This window comes from Rhinoraja longicauda, chromosome 13 (assembly GCF_053455715.1).
Source record: "Rhinoraja longicauda isolate Sanriku21f chromosome 13, sRhiLon1.1, whole genome shotgun sequence".
NCBI classification, from domain to species: Eukaryota; Metazoa; Chordata; class Chondrichthyes; order Rajiformes; family Arhynchobatidae; genus Rhinoraja; species Rhinoraja longicauda.
The window spans coordinates 15,644,493-15,669,527 of NC_135965.1; the positions used below are offsets into that span (position 1 = coordinate 15,644,493).

Here is a 25,035-nt window from a genome sequence, read left to right on the forward strand (position 1 = left end):
CCCCTCGTTCGGCTGCTTCACGCCGAGTTTTGCCGGTGAAGTTGGGAGACTGGGACGAGGGAGGGCTCCGGACTGCTGGTCCCACCTATCTCCACTGTCAGTCAGACCGAGTCCCAATCATTCCTAAACTTTGAAGACAGGCAAAGCAAAATTAATTGCTGGAGGAACTCGGCGGGCCAGACAGCACCAGTGGAGTCAAGTCGAGTTTTTTTGTCATATGCAAAAATACAATGAAGTATTTTGTCTTTTATGACTGTTTGGCAGATCAATTTCTCTCCTGGGATAAATAAAGTTCTATTGTATCGGAGCTACAATGAAAATCCTGCTTGCAGCAGCAACGCAGGCACATAGACTGCACACAAAAACATATTATACATACATCACAATACATTCCACAGGACAGTGAAAATGGAGTGCAAAAATACACAATTAGAGAACATGTCTACTCCATTGCCGAGGTGGGATTAGGCTTGTGCAGGAAGTTTCAAGAACCTGATCGTTCTTGGAAAGTAGCTGTTCTTGATGCAGCTGTTCAGATGCAGTATCTCTCTTGTGCATTTTTTTGCATTAATCCAGATCTGTTGAGTAACCAAATATCAATAATACCGGTGCAAAGAAATAGAAGGGAGACACAAAATGCTGGAGTAACTCAGCAGTACAGGCAGCATCTCTGGAGAGAAGGAATGGGTGACGTTTCGGGTCGAAACCCTTCTTCAGACTGATGTCAGGGGAGTGGGCGGGACAGAGATAGAATGTAGTCGCAGACAGGAAGACTAGTGGGAGAACTGGGAAGGGAGAGGGGATGACGAGAGAGGGAAAATAAGGGCTATTTGAAGTTAGAGAAGTCAATGTTCATACCGCTGGGGCGTAAGCTACCCAAGCGAAATTTGAGGTGCTGTTCCTCCAATTTGTGCTGGGCCTCACTTTGACAATGGAGGAGGCCCAGGACAGAAAGGTCAGATTGGGAATGGGAGGGGGAGTTAAAGTGCTGAGCAACCAGGATATCAGGTAGGTTAAAGCAGACTGAGCGGAGGTGTTCAGCGAAACGATCGCCGAGCCTGCGCTTAGACTCACCGATATACTGTAGTTGACACCTGGAACAGTGGATACAGTAGATGAGGTTGGAGGAGGTGCAAGTGGACCTCTACCTCCTGCGTCTCATGTGGTCGTCTGTGACAATCCCACAAAGATCACTTTCATGAGAGAGGTACTCATTAACATCAGATATACGTTACCTCCAAACATTGTTCTGGATTTCTCTCACTCGCTGGATTATTTGGACATACTTGTCGGCGGGGATCCAGCTGTGTTCAAGGTCTTGAGACGGAGGAGGACCCGGGGGAAGCACTCTGGAGCACTCACCCGACTCCGGCGACGAGGATTACGCACACCACTCCCGAGTATATTCCTCGCAAATCTATGTTCTCTCAGCAACAAAGTGGACGAACTAAAACTCCTGTGCCAAACAAACAATGGACTTCTCTCGAGCCGCTGCCCTGTGCTTCACCAAGACCTGGTTGTGTGAATCAACCCCGGACAATGCGCTGCAACTGGCTGGCTTTCAACTACACAGAGTGGACCGCGAAGCGGTGTTATGCTCTGGAGCACACAGGAACTGGACTCAAACGCACGACTCACACACAAGAGTCAATTTGGAGAAAATAAAGGCGTTCTTTAATTTTCACATTAAAGAACACTGCGATTCAAACCAAAAACTCTAAACTTACTCAGCTATAAAAACATTAGTTACAAAAATTACTTACTAGCTATACTACGACCGAGAGCACATGAATCACAATACGAACTGGCACAGGACAAAGGGAGGCGTGGACTATATATACATGAGGTAAGGGCACACAGGTGGAAACAATCAAGGCGGGGCTGACAATTACAATGGCAAGAAGTCAAGGGACCTGAAATGAGAATCTAAACACAGAACATGACACAAGACTAACAGATATGACGGGACATTACAGTACCCCCCCCCTTTAGGACCGACTCCTGACGGTCCAGGCTGGTCAGGATGAGTCTTGTCAAAGTCCTTGATCAAAGTTTTGTCCAAAATGAAGCTGGCAGGAATCCAGCACCTCTCCTCAGGACCGTAGCCTTCCCAGTCGACCAGAAACTGGCGACCGCGACCTCTCTTGCGGACTGCAAGAAGTGCCTTAACTGTGTAGACCGGACCACCGTCGACGAGCCGGGGGGGTGGAGGGGGCTTGGAGGCGGGCACGAGTGCACTTTCCTTGACCGGTTTTATTTTGCGGATGTGGAATGTAGAGTGAACCCTTAATGACCTGGGGAGTTGTAGACGGACCGAAACAGGGTTAATGACTTTCGAAATGGGAAATGGACCCACGAACCTTGGAGCCAGCTTTCTGGCATGGACGTGAAGTGGCAAGTCCTTTGTAGACAGCCATACCTTCTGGCCTGGGCGATAATGCGGAGCGGATCTGCGGTGGCGGTCGGCTGCCGCTTTCATCCGGGACTGACCCCGGAGTAGAACCCTCCGAGCTCCGTCCCAGATTCGGCGACAGCGTCGGATCATGGCGTGGGCAGAAGGCACCGTCACCTCACCCTCATAAGCCAAGAACAAGGGGGGCTGGTAGCCGTAGGCACACTGGAAGGGTGTGAGTCCCATGGCAGCCGTAGGAAGCGTGTTGCGTGCGTACTCGACCCAGATGAGATGTTCGCTCCAGGTGGTCTGGTTCTGCGCGATCAGACAGCGCAAGCAGGTCTCGAGCTCCTGGTTCATCCGCTCAGTCTGGCCATTGGATTGCGGATGGTAACCAGAAGACAGGCTGACGGTGGCACCTATGAGGGAACAAAACTCACTCCAAAACTTGGACACAAACTGAGGACCTCGGTCCGAGACAATGTCTGTAGGGAAACCATGGATACGGAAAACATGAGACATCATTACCTCTGCCGTCTCTTTGGCAGAAGGGAGCTTGGCCACAGCGATAAAATGTACCATCTTTGAAAATCGGTCTACCACCGTCAGGACAGTTGTGTTACCTTTGGAGGCCGGCAACCCAGTAACAAAGTCAATGGAGATGTGGGACCAGGGCCTCTAAGGGACTGAAAGTGGGTGCAGCAGGCCCGCTTGGGCTTGTCTGGAGGGCTTGCTCCTTGCACAGACAGGGCAGGCGGCCACATATTCAGCTACATCCTTCTCAAGTGAAGGCCACCAAAAACGCTGTTTAACCACAAAAACAGTTCTCGGCACCTGGATGGCATGTGAGCAGGGACGTGTGAGCCCAGTGGATTACCTGGGGGCGCAATGTCACAGGAACAAACAAACAGTTAGTAGGACAGCCACTCGGTGCTGGAGTCTCATCATTAGCCTGCTTCACATCTGTTTCGATCTGCCAAGACACCGCTCCTACCACACGGTTAAGTGGCAGGATGGGTTCGGTTTCTCTGGTATCAGGTTCAGGGTCATAAAGTCGGGACAGGGCGTCTGGTTTTGTGTTCTGGGAACCGGGCCTGTAAGACAGAGAAAAGTTGAACCTACTAAAAAACAGAGTCCATCTGGCCTGACGTGAGTTGAGTCTCTTGGCTTTACGGATGTATCCCAGGTTCTTGTGATCTGTCCATACCAGAAAAGGCTGCTCGGCCCCCTCCAGCCAGTGCCTCCACTCCCCCAATGCGGCTCTGACCGCCAGCAGTTCTTTGTTTCCGACATCGTAATTTTTTTCTGCGGGGGTCAACTTACGTGACAGGTAGGCGCAGGGATGAATCCGGTTGTCCTTCTCTGCTCTCTGGGAAAGTACCGCCCCAATCCCCTCGTTGGAGGCATCCACCTCCACAATGAACTGTCTCTGGGGATCTGGGATGGTCAGAACAGGAGCGTTGGTGAACAATGTTTTGAGGCGCAGGAAGGCGGCTTCGGCCTGAGGATTCCACTGGAACTGGGTCTTGGAAGACGTGAGAGAGTGCAGAGGAGCAGCAACAGCACTGAAGTCTCTAATAAAACGTCTGTAAAAGTTTGCAAATCCGAGAAACTGTTGCACCTTCTTTCTGTTAGTGGGGGAGGGCCAATTGGCCACCGCACTGACCTTACCAGGGTCCATCTGGATGTGGTCGGCCGATATAATGTAGCCCAGAAAGGACATTGTGTCTGCGTGGAAGTCGCACTTCTCGGCCTTCACATACAGACGGTTAGCTAAGAGCTTCTGCAACACACACTTGACATGACGCTCATGAGACTATGTCTGGAGAGAAGATAAGAATGTCATCAAGGTAGACAAAAACACACTCATTGAGAAATTCCCTGAGGATCTCGTTCATAAAAGCTTGGAAGACTGCGGGGGCATTGGTTAACCCGAACGGCATCACCAAATACTCGTAGTGCCCGTTAGGGTTGTTAAACCCAGTTTTCCACTCATCCCCCTCTCTGATTCTCACTGGATGGTATGCATTCCTTAAGTTTAGTTTAGTGAATACTTTGGCTTTGTGCAACAGTTCAAAAGCAGAAGACATCAAAGGAAGTGGGTAACGATTCTTGATCGTAATCTCGTTTAGGAAGCTGTAATCTACGCAGGGACGAAGTGACCCATCTTTCTTGCCCACAAAGAAAAACCCCGTGCCTGCTGCCGAGGAGGACGGGCGAATAATGCCCGTCCTCAGGGAGGACTCAATGTACTCCTCCATCGCCTTCCTCTCGGGGCCGTATATGGAGTACAGTCGCCCCTTGGGAATAGGGGCCCCTGGCAGCAGGTTGATAGCGCAGTCGAAAGGTCGATGAGGAGGTAGGGTGGTGGCCCTGGACTTGTTGAACACCTCCTTCAGTTCATGGTAACATGGTGGAACCTTCGACAGATCGGGATAGTCATCATCATCATTAGAAATCTTTATTTCTTCAGATTTAAGAACATTTATTCCCAAAACCGCCCCGATCTTCCCGTAACTCACCCCTTTGTTCACTGGTTCAACAAGACATGATTATGTGCACTCATCCCCCCATCATCTGATCTTACCAGATCGCCAATCAATCTGAGGATTGTGTTTCTGCAGCCAAGGGAAACCAAAGACCAAGGGATGTTGAGCTGAGTCAAACAAGTGAAAAGACATTATCTCCACATGGTTAGCATTGAACATGACTTTGACAGGTTCTGTACGATGAGTTATCTCAAACAACTGACGTCCATCTAAAGCGCTCGCCACAATAGGTTGCAACAAGGGCACAGATTTAACCTTACACGATCGAGCTAGAGTCCAGTCCATGAGACTCTCGTCGGCTCCGGAGTCGATCAAAACCCCCCGAGTCACAATTTGCTGATTCAGAGTGAGGGTGGCCTGTGTCAGAGGTCGAGGAGGTAAGTCCGAAACGGGGAATTGGCTCACCAGTGTCCTCCTTTTCACTGGTGAGCCACCCCTTTTACCGAGCAGTCAGCCAGACGGTGTCCTTGTTGACCGCAGTAAAAGCAGGCTCCGTCCTTCAGGCGGCGCTGTCGCTGCTCCGGAGTCAGCCTGGTTCGTCCTAGCTGCATGGGTTCCTCCGACGGCTGAGAGGACGCTGTTTTCTCCAGCCAGCGATGGACAGGGAACGATGACTTCTTCGGTGTGAAGGACCCGGAGGAGCGCCCCTGGTGATTGGGAGGACGATCAGCAGCCTGGTGTCTTTCCTTTTCCTTTATCCTGTTATCGACACGAATAGCCCTGGTAATTAATGTCTCTAGATCACTGGGTAACTCAAAAGGTGAAAGTCTGTCCTTTATAGCCTCCGACAACCCATTCATGAATGCATCCACTTGTGCAGGCATATTCCACCCACTGTCTGTTGCAAGGGTTCGGAAGTCAATGGCATAGTCTATCACTGGGCGAGTGTTCTGTTTTAGCTGCAGTAAGACTCGGGAAGCTTCCTTAGCAGAGGAAGTGTGATCAAAAATACTGCTAAATGTTCTTTGGAAGAGGTCTAGATCCTGACAGACTGTGGAGCCCCGAGACCACTCCACAGTGGCCCATGCTGCGGCTCGTCCCGTCAAATGGGACACAATAAATGCTACCCTGGCCTGGTCTGAGGGGAAGTGTGCAGGGTTATGCTTGAAGTGGAGATCACATTGTACAAGGAATGATCTACAATTCTCCGAGTCTCCAGAGAACTTATCTGGTGAAGCCAGGCGTAGAATCAGCGTGGGGTTCGCAGGCGTGGCCAGAACAGCAGGCGGATGGCCGGCTGAAGGTTCAACGTGAGCCAGTTGAGAAGCTGCCGAGGTTGGGTCGAGACGAGCACGAACCTGATGGAGTTGTACAGCGAGGTGGTTAATCTGGGTCGTCACTGATGACTGGAACTCACCTTGTCTATCGTTCAGCTCGCGCACCCCGTGACTGACTGATCGCAGCTGCTCCTCCTGGTGCTGGATCTTAGTGCCCTGGTTGGTAAGGGCTGATTTCCAAATCTTAGAGTCGGCTGAGTCCATATTATGGCCAGTTCGTTCTGTTATGCTCTGGGGCACACAGGAACTGGACTCAAACGCACGACTCACACACAAGAGTCAATTTGGAGAAAATAAAGGTGTTCTTTAATTTTCACATTAAAGAACACTGCGATTCGAACCAAAAACTCTAAACTTACTCAGCTACAAAAACATTAGTTACAAATATTACTTACTAGCTATACTACGACCGCGAGCACATGAATCACAATACGAACTGGCACAGGACAAAGGGAGGCGTGGACTATATATACATGAGGTAAGGGCACACAGGTGGAAACAATCAAGGCGGGGCTGACAATTACAATGGCAAGAAGTCAAGGGACCTGAAATGAGAATCTAAACACAGAACATGACACAAGACTAACAGATATGACGGGACATTACAAGCGGAGAAATCAAGAGTAGGTGAAGTATGGTTCTATACTAATCAGGACTGGTGCAGCGACATTACCGTACTGTCTAACTTCTGTTCTCCTAATCAGGAATCTTTTTTTATAAATTGCAAACCCTTTTATTCTCCGAGGGGATTTACCTCTTTTATTTTCGCTGGAGTTTACATCACCCACCCAAGCCTGCATACGTGAGGAGCAAACGCAACTCGCTGACCAGGTAATGAGAGTAGAGAGTGACTTCCCGGACTTCATGGTCATTGTTTTGGGGGATTTTAACAAGGTTAACCTCAGCCCAGGGCTTCCAAAATACAGACATCATGTTACCGGCTCCACCCGAGGGGAGAGAACACTTGGTCGTTGTTATACTACAATCAAGAACGCATATCGCTCTGTTCCCCATGCAGCTCTGGGACTCTCTGATCACTGTTTAGTTCACCTTATTCCAACCTTCAGGCAGAAACTAAAATCTGCTAAACTTGTGGTCAAAACAACGAAAAAAGTGGACAAGTGAGGGCATTGAAAACCTACAGCCCTGCTTTGACTGTGTTGATTGGAATGTGTTCAGGGAAGCAACCACAAGCCTCGTTGAATATACAAACACTCTGACATCATATGTCAGCTTTTGTGAGGACAGTTGCATTCCCACTAGGACCCGGTTCAATTTCAACAATGACAAGCCTTGGTTTACAGCTCCGCCAGTCTAAAGATGAGGCCTACAGGAGCGGGGATGCAGACCTCTACAGGCAGGCCAAGTAAAAGCTGAGAAGAGGAATCAGAGCTGCCAAGGAAAGGTATGCTGAGAAGTTGAGGAGCAAGTTCCCAGCTAATGACTCATCTTCAGTGTGGAAGGGCTTGCAAGAAATCACCAGCTACAAGAGGAGAATCCCCTGCTCCTTGGACAATCATCAGCTCACCAACGTCCTGAACGAGTTCTACTGCAGGTTTGATAGTCAGAAACATAACCCCCTCCCCAATCACCACTTCACACTCACTGACAGCCTGACTCCAGTCTGCAAAGACTGGGCCCTCCTCCACTATCCATCCCCTCCTTGTTGCCCAACATCAGTCTGGCCACTTCTCCATCACTAACAATAGCTATTGAGGAGGTGGAGAGGCTATTCAGGAGACAGAAAAGGCAGAAATCTCCAGGACCGGACAATGTTTCCCGCTCTACCCTCAAGCTCTGTGCTGAACAACTACACAGACATTTTCAAACAGTCCCTGAAAACCTGCACTGTCCCTGCCTGTTCCAAAGTCATCACTATTGTTCCTCTACCCCAAATAGCCAAGGATTACTGGTCTTAATGACTACAGGCCTGTCGCACTGTCCTCTGTACTCATGAAGACCCTTGAAAGACGTGCTGGCCCACCTGAAAAACATCACAAAACCCCTGCTGGACCCCCTGCAGTTTGCATACCGGGCCAATAGATCAGTGGATGACACAGTCAACTTAGGCCTGCACTTCATCCTCCCGCATCTAGACTGCCAGAGGACCAATGCAAGGATTTTGTTTGTGGATTTTAGCTCTGCATTTAACACCATTGTGCCAGAGCTACTACACCCCAAACTCTTCCAGCTGACTGTGCCTGAACCCCTCTGTCAGTGGATCATCAACTTCCTGACAGACAAGAAGAAACATGTGAGGCTGGGAAAGCACATCTCGGACCCACTGACCCTCAGCATAGGAGCACCGCAAGGCTGCGAACTCTCCCCTCTCCTTTACTCTCTCGACACAAATGACTCCACCTCCGCAGACTCCTCTGTCAAGCTTCTCAAGTTTGCGGATGACGCAACCCCAATTGGACTGATCCAGGATGGGGAGGAATCTGCCTACAGATGGGAAGTGACACAGCTGGCGTCCTGGTGCCATCGCAACAACCTGGAGCTCAATGCTCTTAAGACAGTGGAATTGATTGTTGACTTTAGGAGAGCTCCCCCTCCCCTCCCCCCATTCGCCATCAACAACACCACAGTCACATCTGTGGAGTCATTAAAGTTCCTTCGTGCCAGCATCTCCAGGGACCTTAAATGGGGGGCCACCATCGACTCCACAGTCAAAAAGGCGCAACAGAGGATGTACTTCCTGCAGCAGCTGAGGAAACACAATCTGCCACAGGCAATGATGGTCCAATTTTATACTGCCATCATATAATCTGTCCTCACCTTCTCCATCATGGTCTGGTTTGGCTCAGCCACCAAGCACGACATCCGGAGGCTGCAGCACATCGGTCGATCAGCCGAGAAGGTTGTTGGCTGCAACCTTCCCCCCATCAATGATCTGTGCACTGCAAGGGCCCGGACAAGATCATCTCTGACCCTTCTCACCCTGGCCACAAACTCTTTGAAGCACATCCCTCTGGAAGGCGACTCCGGACTGTCAAAGCAGCCACAGCCAGACATAAAAACAGCTGTTTTCCACGAGCAGTAGCTCTACTCAACAACCAAAAGTCTGTAGCCTCCTTTTGCTCTGGTATTTTATTTAATTCTTCACATGTTTAAATTAGAATGTTTTATTCTTAATTGTTTACTTATGTCGTGTTGTTACTTGCGAGCAAAGAACCAAGGCAAATTCTTTGTATGGATACATGCATGGCTGATAAAAAATATTCTATTCAATTCAATAGGAAAGGTTTAGAGGGATACTGGTCCAAGTGGATCCGTTGGGCCCAAACGTCTCCTGCATTGGTGCAGCACCCTGTCTTCCCCCCTCCCCTACCCCCTTCCCCCCTAGCCCGATCCCCTTCCCCTCCCCTCCCCCCCTCTCCTTCCCCGTCCCCCCTTCCCCTTCCCTCCTCCCTCCTCCCACTCCCTCCTTCCCCCCTTCCCCCTCTCTCCTCCCCTCTCCCCCCTCCCCTTCCCCATCTCCCCTTCCCCTCCCTCCACTCCGTCACCCTCAACCCCCCCTTATCATCCCTCCTCCACCTCCCTCCCTTTCCCTCCTCCCTCCCTCCCTAGGAGATAGATTTAAACCTTAAAATGTGAATAACTTAAAAATATAACACCGATTTCAATAAAACTTCCATTAACACCAAAGGGACAACGGTAAGTAAGGTGGGCCTAAAATTGTTGCGCTGTCGTGTACCATTTTGGCTGTGGTTCAGGAACAAACAAACGAGAGTTTTAGTATATAGATGGCCCAAATCTGGGCAGGTAATACTAGGGTAGATGGGGCACGTTGGTCGGCATAGGCAAGCTGGGCCGAAGGGCCTGTTTCTGTGGTGTATGACTCTAAGGCTGAGATAACATCCCATCCGAATATTTTCTACAGCACATCTATAGAAGTTTGAGAGAATCCTCGTGGTCATGCCAAATCTTCTTGGAAGCCTGAGAAAGTGAATACACTGATGCACTTTCTTGATCATCACGTTGAAGGTCATAGGTTAGGTTGGTGACATTCTAATGGCAGTACATGGAGTAGTACAGGGGAATGAACACACAATTCTGAAGTGTAGTAATACTGAAGGTTAAGATGGCCGATGTGTTATGATCAATTTTAACTGATTGATGTCGTCTGCTGTACAGGAAGTCCAGATGCCAGTTACAGATGTAAACCCCAAGGCCAAGATTTGGAAGTTTAGGGATGAGATTTTTTATTATTTTTTATTTTGGTGTTAAATGCTGAGTTGTGGTCAATGGGTAGCACCCTGGCAAAAGTGTTTGTATTGTCAAGGTATTCCAGAGTTGACTGAACTATGTATCACAACAATGTCACCGTCTCCATGGTGAATCAGAATATCGACAGATAATGTGGTCTTTGAACAACACCAAGTAGATCATTCGGAAAACGTCTGGACCTGATGGTATTATACAAGGTCGTGTTCTCAAAACCTGCGCAGCGAGGAAACAGCCCCTTCAGCCCAATTTGCCCACACCAACAAAACTTACTGACTGGAGTTTTTGTGAAAATCTTCAACCTCTCACTTCTGAGTTGTGAAGTTTACACCTGGGCATCAATAATACTGGGCGGTGCCCATGAATAGTAAGGTCTCAATGCCTAAATGACTTCCAACCAGTGGCGCTAACATCCGTGGTGATAAAGTGTTGGATATGCCACATTTCAAGTCCTACCAGGAGGCAGGCATATCTTGGATGATCTGTCCTGGACCCTGCACAGTGATGCAAATCATAAAAAAGGCTCATCGATACGTCTAGTTCCTTAGAAGATTGAGGAGATTTGGTATATGGCCGAATACTCTCTTGAACTACTGCAGGTGTGCGGTAGAGAGCTTATTGACAAGTTGCATCATGGCTTGGTTCGACAACTACACCCAGAGAATGAAGGATATTACAAAAAGTGGTGGACACTGCCTGGTCCATCACCAGTGCTGACCTCCCAATATCGAATGGATCTACAGAAGTCGCAGTCTTAAAAAAGGCAGTCAGCATGTTCAAGGACCCACACCACCCTGGCCGCACTCTCATTTCACTCCTGCCATCGGGTATAGGAGTCTGAAAACTGTGACGTCCAGGTCCAGGATTTTCCCAACAACCATCAGGCTATAAGATCATAAGATCATAAGTGACAGGAGAAGACTTAGGCCATTCGGCCCATCAAGTCTACTCCGCCATTCAATCTGGCTGATCTATCTCTCCCTCCTACCCCCATTCTCCTGCCTTCTCGCCATAACCTCTGACACCTGTACTAATCAAGAATCCATCTACCACTGCCTTAAATATATCCACTGAATTTGCCACCACAGCCTCTGTGGCAAAGAATTCCACAGAATCACCACCCTCTGACTAAAGAAACCTTCCTCATCTTCCTAAAAGAATGTCATTGAATTCTGAGGCTATGACATCTATTCCTAGACTCTCCCACTAGTGGAAACAGCCTCTTCACCTCTATCCAACCCTATTAAACATTACAAACTGCTTGGGTTTCATTAGGAACTTTGGGCTTTGTTTTGTTTTTCCACTGTATTGGATGTTTTATTTATTGAACTTTTTTTTGTTTGTTTATAATACTATCGATTGAGTTCTGTATTTAGAAACCTGTTGTGCTGTTTCTGCAAAAAATAATTTCATTGTTCAATACATGCGGTACATGTGACAATAAAACTTTTTGACACTAATTGCTCTCTGCAATTTTAACACATTTTGCTATTATCATGTAATTGTTCATACCATAATTTAAGGATATTTCAGTGTATTGAAAAGTAACCTCACCCTTTGGGATCGAACAAAAGTGCAGATATTTTACATGTCATATCCACAAAATAGATGTCACAGTTACCTTTATTGCTATCTATATCTAACAATGTGCTTTATTTTCCTGCTGTCTGCTGTATACCGAGGCAATTGTGCAAGTTTACATTTTTCTGTGATAGATATATCATGAAAACATTTTGTTTCAGAATGTGTTCTAATGGTAATTGTTCCCGACTAGCAATTTTGACAGGATAGAGGTCAAATCCCTGACCCCCTTGTAAAATATTAGATTTCACATGATGCTGGTTAAAAAATCACTATAATTTGAAGACAAAAAAAAACTCCCATAAGAAAATTAAATTTAATTATTGTGATTTTGTTTATCTTCAAAGACGTCATCCGACTAAGCTGCTGTGGCTAGATTCATGGTCTCCAAACTGACATAAAAACCTCAGGCAAAAAAAATCTTCAGAGCACAATTAAATTGATCAATGAAAGTAAATTTATTTTCGATTAGAGACTCTTCCACATGTGGGCATAAAAAAGATGGTGCCACTTATCAAATCTGTTATCTCATTATGTTCCAGAAAATCAGCATTTTACTCATTTGAACTATATCCTCCAGATCTTCCCAGAACGGTGGAACTTTTGCCTATGCAAAAGTTCTTTGAAACATTTGTTAAACTATCCTTCATGAATTGTGTGCATATTCATTAATGTAAACTTGCAGTGCCTAACTCCTATCCTTTAAATTAATTCTCAAAGGAAATTAATGACTCACTTCTGGATTATTAACACGTTATCTGTTCTACAATGATAATGCGTGAGGTTAGACTCTGCTCAAGGGAAGAATGGCCCAATAGAAGAGAAAGTGTAGTGTGTTTCAATTAAAACCATTTTACAAGTAATTTGAGTAACAATATCAAATTTGGATTTAGATTGCGGCCAATGTCATGTTGCGATAACAGACATTGAGAATACACAGGAGGAGGGATACTCTGGGACTGGAAGGTGGCTGCTTAGAATTAATGGTAATAGCATCATGGAGTTTAGTTAATTTCCCTCTGAAACCATGTGACACCTATTGTGTACGTGCACTATTGTGATTGGGCTAAGAAGTTACTACTGGTAAGAAAGTTACTATCTGCTGTATTGAACTATAAATATGTGACCAGCTGTACGTTGCCTACTCTCTCTCTCTGCTCTATTCGCGCGACTCTGGTGAGAGCTTGAACGAGTGGAGCAGGAGAAAGTCCCGCGGAGAATAAAGGTTTTTGAACTACAGTACTGTATTCGACTCGGTGATTGCTGAACCAGACTGAGGGTAAAAGAATCGGAATTAACATTTGGAATCAGAGGATGGCTCTCAACGGATGGCCAACGTGAGTTTGCAGTCCAGGAGCTGAATCGCCTCGGACCACAGAGGGAGGAATTGAGCCCCCGATGTAAGTGGTTTATTTCACTTCCTCGGTTTTCCTCTGGTGCGCCAGTCTGACGGCGAATTAACCATTCGCTGACTCCCGCGTGGCGTCCCGACGCGACTCAGGTCAGTCTGGCGAATACTAGTACTAGAATATTTGGTCAGTAGAATTACTACTGAGGGTCAGTGAAATAACTGATGTTGGTCAGTAAAATTATTACTGAGGGTCAGTGAAATAACTGAGGTTGGTCAGTAGAATTACTACTGAGGGTCAGTAAAATAACTGAAGGTTGAGATACACGTTTAAGGTGATACGATACCGATATCTGTTGTGTGGAAATCTTTGGCCAAAATGGGTATTTGTTTAGATACCACAACTGATCCGAGGAGTCCCTTACAAATACTGTGTGATAAATATTCGGATGAAGCAAAACAATTATCGGGTGGATTAAATAAAAAAATTAGGAAGTGAATTGTGGCCTCCAGGTGGGAGGTAGAACCCTGGACGGTGTAAAACAGGTGAAAAGCAGGCTCAGGAGTCATTTGGAAACATAGTTGAAGTATCAATGCCAAAGAACTTATCTTTCTTTGGAAGCATCGTTGTCAGAAACAAGAAGGAGCCACAATGTTTGCCAAGTGGAGGGAAAATGCTCTAAAATCAGGAATGGAATTCACGGAGGGAGGAGTGACCAAATTCATAGACGTACTGAAAAAAGAACGGGCTCATAGGAAATGCCAGAAACAGGAGTCCAACAGGACCCTGGGTGAGTCAGAGGTGGACAAGAAAAAAGGATTACTTAATCCAATGATTGGCCTTGGTCTGGCAGAGGGAGATGACGAGGATTTGGATGAGTGGGAGAGTAGAACCCATACTAGTACCCGCATTCCCCTAACCCCGACCGCCTCGGTATCAGTGGATCCCTCTCTAAGTCCGCAGATGGGCCACACCAGGAGTAAGACTAAACCAAATGAAAGTGGACTTGCAAAAGAAAAAAATGTGTTGAAGAAGCAGAGAATAGAGGCTGTTTCGGCTTCGGTGGAGAATCTTCCGATGATGTCAGCTATCTACATTCCTTTGGATAATGCTCAGGCTTGTGGTCATGCTGAAAGAAAGAAGCTGTGGCTGATGGCAAAAGCCCAAGTGATGCAGAAAAACACTGCCAAGAAACAGAGGAATGAATGTGATAAAGAAAATGCTGATATAAAATTTAAAGATCTTGAAAAATATGACATTCACTGAGGAGGAGGCAACCTATGTTGCAGAGATTCTGAAAGATAAATGCTATGCGAATCAAAATAACTGGCAGAAACTTGAAGTTAAATGTGACCCTGTCCCCGGGTTACAGCAGCAATGACAAGATAAAGAAAAGTTACTTAGAGCTTTTCAAGATGAAGTTATGCTTGCAAAGCAAATGACAAGTGCAAACAGTTAAATCAGGATTTGGTGGCAGAAAAACAGAAAGCTAATGTGGTTGAGTCTGTAAAGAGACGTCCTTTGCACACAGAGTCTTTTACTGGATATTGTTTATTAATTTCACTACACACATGTTATGCCCTAGCTGTCCGTGGTCATCACTGGAACTAGAGAGCGAGCTGGAGGTGGGGAAGCTACAATTATACAAGAGACAATGGGGAGTGGTTAGTAGTGGTGAGGTCACTATGTTAAAGGAACATGCACTGATCTACATCCTTCCTCTTGGAAACAAAAGTGACCACGGCTCATGCGCTAGGCTCAAACTACAAGCAGGGAGCAGATAGAATGCAGCACAACACAGACTACTCGTACACACCGTACCGGACAGGCGGCCTGACCACTCTCCCAGAGCGGGTGCGCAACCCACCATCCCCTCCGGTCGAAGGAACAGCATGGACGGGTGCGGGTACAGAGGCTGGGGAACCAGGGGAAGGAGGAGGACTGGGAAGCGATACACGCGCAGGCGAGGGAGGGGAAGGGGGCTGGGGCGACTGCGGATGTACCGGAGCAGGAGGCACATCAGGCACCGGGGACTGGACGGGAGGTGAATACGGGACCGCGGGAGGCGGTGCAGGCTCGTTTACCAGCATCAGGTGCTGGCGGGTACGACGATACACGGTGCCCTCGTAGTTGACCAGGTACGACCGTGGAGAGTCAGCATTGCCGACGACCACGGCCAGCCGGTGGTGACCGGAGGTGGACTCCATCCGGACAACCTGGCCAGCGAACAGAGGTGGAAGGGGACGGGACGATTTGTCAAAGGAGCGCTTCTGAATGAGCTGCTTTTCAGTGAAGCGCTCCCTGACAGCGGCAGGGCTCCGAGCCGTGGGTTGCAGGGATTGCTGGGAGACGGGGATAGGGGGTCTAGTGGTGCGGGACATGAGGCGCTGGGCAGGGGAACCGAGCGCGGGGTCCCGGGAGATGTTGCGGAGGTTGAGGAGGGCAAGGTACAAGTCCGAACTGTCAAGCCGGCAACGTTCCATCAGTTCCTTAGCGCTGCGGACAGCGCGCTCTGCAAGTCCATTGCTTTGCGGGTACTCGGGGCTGCTGGTGATGTGGCGAAAGTTCCACCGGGTGGCGAAAGCAGCAAACTCCGCGCTGGTAAACTGGCTGCCGTTGTCGGACTGGAGGGATGCCGGGGAACCAAAGGTAGAGAAGTGGCGGCGAAGCTTCCCGATGACGGCAGCAGACGTGAGGGACGGCAGCAGGTCCACCTCGAACCAGCTGGAGTAGGAGTCCACCAGGACCAGGTAGTGTTTGCCACGCCACTCGAAAATATCGGCGGCAACAGCCATCCACGGCAACTCGGGAGCCGGCTGCTGCAGGAGAGGCTGGCGCTGCTGATGAGGTAATAGGCTGTTGCAGGCAGCGCAGGCGGAGACCCTGTCCCGGATGTCCTTGACCATGCCAGGCCAGTAAAACTGTGCATGGGCCTGGGATAACGTGGCCTCCACCCCTGGGTGTCCGTTGTGGGCAGTCTGGAAGTAGTGATCTCGCAGCGCAGCCGGCACCACAACCTTGTGACCCTTCACCACCACGCCCGCGTGCAGCACCAGTTCATCCCGAACCAGGAAGTAGGGCACGGCACCAGCCGGCAGGGAAGACCGTCGTTCAGGCCAGCCACGGCGGATGACGCCCTCAAGCTGTTGAAGGTTCGGATCAGCGGCAGTGTGTGTGACCAGTGACTGCATCTGCCAAGATGGAACGATGTTGACGTTCAACACCATCAGGTCAGCCAATTCGTACGGATGGCGGGAAGTGGAAGGTAGTGGGGCACGGGACAAAGTGTCTGCCACGAACATCTCCTTGCCTTTGCGGTACACGATTTTGAATGTGAAACGCTGCAGCTGCAGCATCATTCGCTGCAAGCGGGACGAGGCTGCGTGGATGGGCTTGTTTAAAATAGAGACCAGCGGCTGGTGGTCAGTTTCGATGGTGAAAGTTTTTCCAAGAACGTAGTCTCTGAATTTGGAGCACGCGAACACCACGGCAAGGAGCTCCTTTTCTATCTGGGCGTAGCGCTGTTCAGCAGGGGTCATTGTGCGAGAGGCATAGGAGACGGGCAGCTGTCGGTCGTCGTAGAGCTGCAGGCAGGCAGCACCAAGGCCGAACCGAGATGCATCGCAGGTGAGGACGATTGGCCTGTTCAGGTCGAAGAACTGCAAAGTGGGGGTCCGTGCGAGTCTGGACCTCAGGGCCACGAAGGCCGATTGGTGGTGCGGGAGCCAGACCCAGGCATTGTCCTTCTTGGTCAGCTCCCTCAGGGGGGCACTCAGTTCGCTGAGGTCGGGTATGAACTTACCCAAGTAGTTGACCATGCCCAGGAAGCGCTGCAGGCCGGGCACGTCAGTGGGAGCGGGCATTTTGGTGATCGCCGCCGTCTTCTCGGGGTCTGGCTTCAGGCCCCCCGCCGTGAAAACGTGGCCGACGTAGGTGACTTCCTCAACGCGGAACCGACACTTCCTTCGATTAAGCTTGAGATTGATCTCACGAGCCTTGTCCAGGACTTGGCGGAGGTGTCGGTCATGCTCAGCGACGTCCCTCCCGTACACCAGGATGTCATCCACAATGATGGCGCACGGCAACCCAGCAAACAGCTGCTCCATCGTACGCTGAAAAACCTCGCTTGCCGAGTTGATCCCAAAAGGCATGCGGAGGAAACGGAACCTGCCGAACGGTGTGCTGAAGGTGGTCAGGAAGGAGGAACGTGCATCCAGCGGGATCTGCCAAAAGGAGCTCTTGGCATCCAGGACCGAGAAAACTGTGGCTGGACCGACCTGTGCCGCGACGTCCTCCACCGTCCGCATGGGGTAGTGCGGGCGTTTAATAGCCAGGTTCAGGTCCTTGGGGTTGATGCAGATCCTGATCTCGCTCGCGTCCTTCTTGGCAGCGACCACCATGGTGGAGACCCACTGGGTGGGGGCACTCACCTCCTTGAGGATGCCCATGTCCACCATGCCACGTAGTGTGGACTCCACGCGGCCCTTCATGGCAAAAGACACACGGTGGGCCGGTCTGACCACTGGGTCGACCCCCGGGTCCACAACGATCTTGTAGGCACAGGGCAGCTTCCCCAGGACGTCATCAAATCGGTCAGGGTACTCGATCAGGGGGTCCATGGGGGCCTGCACCAGGTGGATGTCGCGGTGGAATGAGACCAAACCAAAGTCCTGGCATGCACGGGCGCCCAGCAGGGTGACGTTGTCAGATGCTAGCAGGAGAAACGTGAGGGGCCGAGAGGTCTCCAGAACAGTACAGATAACCGTTGCCTTTCCCACGGCAATCAGAACGCCTCCCCCATAGGCATGGAGGCGGGAGTTGTCAGGAGTAACCCTCTCCCCCGAGCTTATCTGCTCGAAGAGGCCCACAGACATAACATTTGCAAAAGCCCCAGTATCGACCTTGGCAGGGAAGGAGTGTCCATTGACTGTAACATGCACGGATGGATCCGTTATCAATGCAGGTGCACCCAAAAGCGAAAACAGCATAGAGTCTCCATGGGAGGAAGTCGTATCTGAGCCATGGAGTTCCTCATGTTGGTACCGGGAACCGGTTGCGCTATCATCGGTCGCAAGGTTGTTTAGACTCCCTCTAGGAGCAGGGACAGGTCTCCCACGAGAACGACAAGCTGCAGAAAAATGGTTCTGCCTCCCGCAGGAATTACAAGTTTTGCCCTGCGCTGGGCAAACGTTATACCTGTGTGACGAGAAGTTGCAGTTTGGGCATCTGCGAGGGGTGACCATAGTGGGCGCGGAGGGGGTGACCCTGGTCTGCGGGTCATTCAATCGCCGGCGGCCGGTGAAATTTATGTCCTGGGGCGCCGGCCGAGATACTGAGCCAACAGCAGAGGCCATGCGTGCGGCATGTATGGCGTCCGTTAGCGACAGGTCAGGCTTCATCAGGAGCTCATCCCGCAGCTTAGAGTTTAGGAGACCGTTGACCAGGACATCCCTGATCATCTCGTCGGGTGTAATCGTTTGAAGGCGGCACCGCCGAGCCATATGTCTTAAAGATGCAATGAAGGCGTCAACGTGCTCCCCTGGAGTCTGACGCCGCGAGAAAAAATTGAAACGTTCGATAATGTTATTGGTGGGTATATCGCACAGGGCAGTGAACTTAGCCATGAGACATACCGGGTCGTTGCGGTCCTCCGGAGGGACGAATTCGAACGACGCATGGCGTTCCATTGCCTCCGGACCAGCCAGGTTGAGGAGCAGGTGAGCTTTTATCGCAGCAGTTGCATCAGGATGGGCAATCGCTATATAGTGCTCGTAGTCCCGCTGGAAGACAGTCCAGCGGTGCACTATGTCCTCATCAAAAACAAGCGTGTCCGGACGACGACACGAGGGAGCCATGGCAAAGTGGAAGGATGGGACACAACTGGGACGAACAAATGCTAAAAATAAAAACCCGATAAACAGGAGACGCAAGTCTACCGCTCTGACACCATGTAAAGAGACGTCCTTTGCACACAGAGTCTTTTACTGGATATTGTTTATTAATTTCACTACACACATGTTATGCCCTAGCTGTCCGTGGTCATCACTGGAACTAGAGAGCGAGCTGGAGGTGGGGAAGCTACAATTATACAAGAGACAATGGGGAGTGGTTAGTAGTGGTGAGGTCACTATGTTAAAGGAACATGCACTGATCTACAGAGTCCAAACTAAGGTAGCAAAGCAGTGCACTTGTAAAGGAACTAGGAGCTCTGCAAAATAAGCTGCAGGTCAGCTACCAAGATCATGTGAATGAAACCCAGATGCAGTTTCACCAGCTTCAAGAACAAACAGAAGCATTGAAACAAGAAAATAGAATCCCGAGGGAGGCTGTAAGCAAAGCACCCAGTCAGATGGAGAGCAACCAGTCGACAGAACTAAACACATTGTGCCAAGACTATGCTTGATTAATGAACAAATTTACAGAGAAAACAAATCGCCTTCAGCAGGAAGAGTTGCAGAAATAAAACCCTGCAAGTTTCCTATGAGCAGACAGTTCAACAAATCAAGACCAAGCTGCAGGAAGAAGTTGAAAGAAGAAAAGAAGGACTACAAAAATATCTCAGGAACATAACAGCAGAGCATGAGAAAAGACGAACAGAAATTCAGAATGCAAAACACGATTTACAAAATAAACTTAGGGTTGCTGAAAATGAAATTGGACACAAAAGCGACGAGGTGCAGAGTTTGCACAGTAAGTTCACTGATACCATGCTCTCTGAACAACAGCTAGAACACAAGATGGTGCAGGTGGTAAACGCAGAACAAAAGCGAGCTAATGCAGATGATGCTCTGAAGATTCAAGTGCAGGATCTGTTGGAACAGAAGCAAACCATGAATGCGCAGATCCAAAATCGTCTGCTCAACTGGCAACTCAGGCTTCTGCAGCTAGTGGAGTTGAAGAGTTGCAGAAGAAGATTGCAGAAAAAGAGAGACAGATGAAGTTAATAGAAGAATCGTTACATCTTTGTGCAACGAGACAAGATCAGGATATACAAAGTTTGCAGAAAGAGAAAAAGACTTCAACAGCTTAAGTACAAAAGTTGCAAGTTCAGACATCTAAGCAGTCTTCAGTGTTTTGCAAGATGGAACAGATGCAAATAGGTCTTCAGGAACAAGATGAGAAGATAAAAACAGTTGAAGAACTTTTGGAATCCGGACTTATTCAGGTGGCAAATAAAGGGGAAGAAATTGAGAACATGAAGACAGAAAATAAAAATTTAAGACAAAAAATTCAAGAACTTGAAGTGCAAAATGCTGAACAGATGTCTTTTGTGCCCAAAGTAGCAGAACTTCAGGAAATCATTCATGTAAAGAATGAAGCAGTGGATTCCATTGAAGGTCTTTTGGAGTCTCAGATTTTCAAAATAGAAATTAATGAGCAAACAATTCATGCTTTGCGCAAGGAAAATGGAATGCTCAGAGGTGAAGTACAAATTGCTCAGCAGGTTTCTACGTTTCCAAAAATGGATGATCTTGAGAAAATAATTAGAATGCAAGAACAAGAACTTAGAAATTTGAAGGCTGCATTGGCAGACAGTGCAGAAGAGGCTGCTAACAAAATGGCTGGAATCCAGGATATTCTGCAGGAAAATGGTGTGTTGAATTTGGAGATTCAACAGCTTCGTTTTCAAATTGCAAACCAGTAGGAGTCTTTATCAGTGGTGGCAGAACTCCAGATGTCTCTTATTGAGAAGGATAAAAAGATTGAAAAAGTTGAAGACCAGTTGGAAAAGGAATTGATTAAATTAGAAAACAATGGCAAAAAAAAATTCAGGATCTACAACAAGGAAATGGTTTACTCAAGAGGCAGATTGAAAATGTCCAAATTCAAAAAGATGAAAAGGATTCAATAAAAGCCAATCAGAATGAAGAATCACAAATTATACTTGAAACAAAAGAACAAGTAATTAATAGCTTGAAGACTACATTGACAGATATTCCCATGACAAACCCGGACCTAACCCTGTATGTAGATGGGAGTGCATCAATTAGACCCCTAGGGGAAGGACTTTCAGGATACGCAATTATAGATCAAGATGGCAAGAGTACAGAAGCCACGGCCTTCGAAACACCATTCTCTGCCCAACAGGTGCAACTGTTTGCCCTGATAAAACCCTGTGTCTTAGGAAAGGGATTAAGAATAAATGTTTACACTGACTCTCGATATGCTTTTGGAGTGGTCCATGACTTCGGCCAATTGTGGAAGAATTGAGGATTCTTGACTTCAGCGGGAACACAGATATCCCACCAGAAATTGGTATCGAACCTGTTGCAAGCCTTAATGTTGCCAAAACAAATCTCGGTTATAAAATGTACGGCCCACACTACGGGCTAAATTCTAGTAGACATAGGTAATCGCCGTGCCGACCAACAAGTTAAGGACATGTCCCGGGTGCGCAGGGTGATGGTAGCTAAAATGATGAGGCAGGCTAAAAGCATAGACAAAAGCAAGTCTACCTTGGAAAGACCAATGCCAACCATCCAAGACGTCGTTAGATTACAGGAGGACGTTCCTGACCGAGATATAGAAATGTGGAAGCAGCTCGGCTGTACTGTTGATTGCATGTCGGGATTATGTCGGCATTATGGCATGAAGACTGGATGATTGAACTTCTCAGTTAACCACATGTACTACAACTGCGGTGAAAAATATTCTGCCTAATAATCTATGCACAATACAGAATTGCCCAAGCCTGCCAACGCAGTGTAGGTGCTGCACAAGGAAAGAGTGATTCTAAAAATTATTGAATTGGTTAGTTTAGTTTAGAGATATGGTGCGGAAACATGCCCTTTGCCCACCGAGTCCGCACCGACCAGCGATTTCCGTACACCAATACTATCCTGCACACTAGGGACAATTTACAATTCTTACCAAAGCCAATTAACTTACAAACCCATACGTCTTTAGAATGTGGGAGAAACTTGTAGCTCCCAGAGAAAACCCACGTGGTTGCAGGGAGTACGTACAAACTCCGTTCGGACAGCACCCACAGTCAGGATGGAAAGTGGGTCTCTGCCGCTGTAAAGCAGCACTCTACCGCTGCGCCACCATGCAGTTCTAGTATGGCCTCCCAATATTAAAATTTATATCCTGAAAAGTTTTAGGTAAAAGTTCTATAATTTGACTTTAAGGCCAGGCAGTTGTATACCTATAACTAAGGCTTTCTTCTGCATCCTTCAATGCAAAGGTTTTTTACATTACAATTTCCTGGAGGTGATAACATTGTTGTAGAGGAACACCAATGCAATTTAAGATCTGAGAAAAATAATGAAATAGGGAAGGGATTGTTACTGGAACCACATTAGTCAGAGAGTAATATAGTGTGGAAATAGGCCCTTCAGCCCAATTTTCCAACAGCAACTAACATGTTTCATCTACTCTAGTCCCACCTGCCTGCGTTTGGCCCATATCCCTCCAAACCTGGCCTATCCATGTTCCTGTCTAATTGTTTCTTAAACATTGCAATAGTCCCTGCCTCAACTCCATCCTCTGGTAACTCGTTCCATACACACACCACCCTTTGCGAGAAACAGTTCCCCTCAGGTACGTATTAAAACTTCCCCCTCACCTTAAACCTTTGTGCTCTGGTTCTTGATTCCCCTACTCTGGGCAAGAGACTCTCTGTGTCTGCCAGATCTATTCCTCTCTTGATTTTATGCACATCTATAAGGTCATTTCTCATCTCCTGTGCTCCAAGGAGCAGAGTCCTAGCCTGCTCAACCTCTCCCTGTAGCTCGGGCCCTTGAGTCCTGGTAACATCCTCGGAAATCTTCTCTGCACCCTTTGCAGCTTGATAACATTTTGCCTATAACATGGTACCCAGATCTTGGTGCTGGGGTCATTGTAGGTAGCTGATCCTTCATCTGCCCTCTCTGTACCCAAATCAGCACATCCAGCGCTGATACAGTCAATTAGAGACTCCGTATGAAGCCTGAAACCTGCAATGACAAACGTCTGCCTATTGCTTGAAGACAGCACCTGCATGCTGCTCATCGCCGGCAAGTGCAAAAGGGTAATGATGCCTTGAGGGAAGAGGCTAAAGGTGATGAATCTTACTGTTGGTAATGTGCGGGGAAGCAGTTTGGTAAAGGAAATTATATGATAATAATAATAATTACACTCTGAATAGATATCTGCTCAGCATTGTGAATGAGCAATGGAGATGCCCACTTTACATTCATTCTCTTCTACATCAGCCCTTTCAGTTGATGGAGTTCAGATCTTAACTACACTCATCAGGAAAGCTGTTTGGAAAATATTTCCATCTTCCCGACCTGATTTATTGTCGAAGGCTATCAAGCTCCATAACATGGCCTGTTGGCTTCCTTTCATTCGCCCAACCAGCCTAGTCTGGTCCAAGCAGCAGGGTCTGAGCTCGATCAAATAAGGATGTCATTTGGAAGCTCCAGAATACATCTGCAGTCTGTCCTGCCTGCTATGCACTTGCCAATTAAACCCTGGCAGACCTCCACAGCTGCAAAAGTTCTTGCACAGTTTGTTAAAAATTGTCAGCTCAGTTTGTTTGTTGCAGCCTTAATCTCACTCAGTGGGATATGATATTATGGTCTACATGGCAGAATATTACCATGGTCGACACACAAGTGTAATGATGCATCGCGGTCACTGACATAAAATGTTGGACCAAGGGTTCCAGAAGCTCAGGTGGAGTTTAAGGATTTGATATGCTAATTGAAGAGCCTTGACTGAGTGAGATACAATTCTCAATCAACATACCAAAATCAAATTCATTGATTTCTTGTCATATTAACACTTGTGAGAGCTGGCTATATGCAAAGAATCCGTAATAATTTTGTTCATCAAGCCACTGCATTTCAAAGTGTGGAATCCTAGAAACTTTATGCAAAATTTGACGGCAGTGGAAAAAAATCAGTTCAATCAGCTTCCTTTGCTTCATAGTTTAGGTTCTTGTATAGATGTTCATGGAAACTTACTTGAGATCAGGAATGAGGGTTTTCACATTTTATTCTTTCTGATTAGGTGTCAGATAAACAATAATTTCACCCAAAAGGGCACAAAGTGCTGGAGTAACTCAGCGGGTCAGGCAGCATCTCGGGAGAACAGAACATTTTGGGTCGGGTTTGAAATAGGGTCCCGACCCAAAATGTCACCTATTCATGTTCTCGAGGGCTGCTGCCTGACCCACGGAGTTATTCCAGCAGTTTGTGTCCTTTTGTGTAAACCAGCATCTGCAGTTCCTTGTTTCTAACTATCAGAATCAGAATCAGAATCAAAATCATACTTTATTAACGAAGTTTGTTATGCAACCTACGAGGAATTTGATTTGCCATACAGTCATACTAATAAAAAGCAACAAAACAAACAAAATACATGTTAACATAAACATCCACCACAGTGACTCCTCCACATTCCTCACTGTGATGAAAGGCGAAAAAAAAGATCAATCTCTTTCCTTCTTTGTCCTCCCGTGGTTGGGGGCCTCGAGCCTTCCGTTGATGGGACGATCTTGGTTCCCATAGCTAGCGGTCGGGCCTTCCTCGTCGGAGCGACCAAGTTCCTGTATCGGGGGCAATCTCAGCTCCACCATGCCGGGCGATTGGACCCCGGGTCGGGGCTGGTCGAACCTCTTGCGACTTTGGAGCTTCCCGACATCAGTCTCTACCCGAGATTGCTAGCTCCTC

The 25,035-nt window shown here is 47.9% G+C and overlaps 1 pseudogene; it reads left to right on the forward strand.

Moving 5' to 3' along the window:
* Positions 1–14,026: 14,026 nt before the first annotated feature.
* LOC144599364 (kinectin-like) lies at positions 14,027–21,586 on the forward strand (annotated as a pseudogene).
* Positions 21,587–25,035: the final 3,449 nt, after the last annotated feature.